Genomic DNA, 2,074 nt, shown 5'->3' with positions numbered 1-2,074 from the left:
CGTCAGCCAGCTGCCCCCCCCCGCTACACGTTGAATTAATATCTCCCGAGTAGCCCCGCGTCATAAGGTGCGCCGTGTTGGTGCGCCGTGCTGTGTTGTGTTGTGTCACTGTTTGTCCTGTGACGTCCGTCGTCTGGCATTGTTAACTAACGACAAGCGCCGGAGAGAACGAACGCTGGGTTGGCCACGACGAGAGCGCAGTAGCTTCGAGGCGCTCGCAGGGGAGTGGAGGCTGAGTGTGGCGACGATACGACATATAAGGTAGGAACATCTATCTCGTATTTCTCGTTGCCACTATCCACCGTGTTGCACTGCACTATACGTGAGGTAAACCGCTAGTTACTGCGTATTGACAGGTGGTGCCCCCTGGTGTCGCGGAAAGACACGAAAACGCTACAATATTTTATTGAAATTATAAGTTTCAATTGGAGAGCACATTTACTTTGCAGTATCTTGAGCTGAAAAGTTTATCTAAGTGTATCTCTTCAGTAATGATAGCGTGCCCTCGTACACGTCACGCTGGTAAATTTTAAATCACCCAATAGGTGGCAATGTCTCCTACTTGGCATATGCGGTTTTATTTCCAGACTTTAGCAAATAAACACAACAGAATTTTGCTGGATTGATATTTTTTACTCTAAGGAGCACGTACCCACCAGTCACGTAGGGTGCCTAGCCGTGCCAATGTTTTTTTTACATAATATCACGAGAGAAATTTGTTCGTGCACGACCAGTTTCCCCGAAATAAAATATGTTGTTGAAATTGTAATAGAGAGCAAGTCCTCGTCGCAGTAGCGTGACATCAAAAAGAAATGCTGATGCAGCTTTCATGTGGTATCATACCGCTATATAGATGCCGTACATAGATATCTACTCTATACCGTACCTGGCGTAACAGTAATTAAATTGTGATAAATCAACCAATAGGTGGCGATATGTGTTCTCCAGCTAAAAGTGTAGAGAGAGACGTGGAGCCAGTCTAAGAGATTACCCCCTCCTCGATAAACTTCAACTTGGGCGATAAAAATCTGTAATAATATTCTGATTTTTCCAAGGATGCAATTTTGATGAGTGAAACAACGCATAAAACAAACAGCACATCACACCCATAACTTATTTATTACGACTGGCCCTAATTTATCGTCTCTAGAACAAATTTATTACCCCACGGGTTTGACGGAAACAGCCCTATAGACCGAAGGTCCGATAGACCGAAGGCCCGATAGACCAAAGGTTTATTCGAATACGCAGTGGCTACACGTCCGGAATCGGTCGCCTAGCCTCCAGGCTACGCAACCCTAACTCTAATCCTAACCCTAACCCTAACCTTAACCCTAACCTTAACCCTAACCCTAACCCTAACCCTAACCCTAACCCTAACCCTAAACCTAACCCTAACCCTGACCCTAACCCTAACCCTAACTCTAACCCTAACCCTTTGCAATATTCGGTCTATCGAACCTTCGGTCTATAGGGATGACCCCGACGGAAGTACCCGAAAGTGAACATGCTTGATCAATGGTAAGACTGAATAAGAAAAGAATAAGCTAAGTTATATGAAGTTTTTAGTGTTAGTAGTAACTAATAAGAATAGAAGTTGTGGGGAAGACACACGTGTGTTAAACCGGTACGTTATACGTCGTGTGGTTTACGACCTAATGGCGTGAACATGTCAGGAGTCCGTGCCGTGATATTTGTAAATTGATGTCACTCGTTGACTCTTGTCTACTCCGTGTCTATCCCATATCATGTCACTCCAGTTCTGGACATAATATGTCATATCATTATATAACATGATGTACTACCCATTGCTACACACGACATACTACATGTAACATAATTACACACATGTTCGTGCTAATAGTAATATCAATAAAAGTCAAAGTCAAAGTCTGTAATTTAATCTGACTGCCATTATAAATTTATATAGAAATGAGAATACGCATTTATTTGTTATAAATCATTAAAAAAATGTATCTAATCTGAATGTGAAATATCGCAATGACATCATACAGCTCGGAGCACTAAACAATGTGTGTCTGTGTGTGTGTGTGTGTGTGTGTGTGTGTGTGTG

The sequence above is a fragment of the Priapulus caudatus genome, unplaced genomic scaffold (assembly GCF_000485595.1).
Source record: "Priapulus caudatus unplaced genomic scaffold, Priapulus_caudatus-5.0.1 Scaffold356, whole genome shotgun sequence".
Lineage (NCBI taxonomy): Eukaryota > Metazoa > Priapulida > Priapulimorpha > Priapulimorphida > Priapulidae > Priapulus > Priapulus caudatus.
This window is presented reverse-complemented; position numbering follows the sequence as displayed.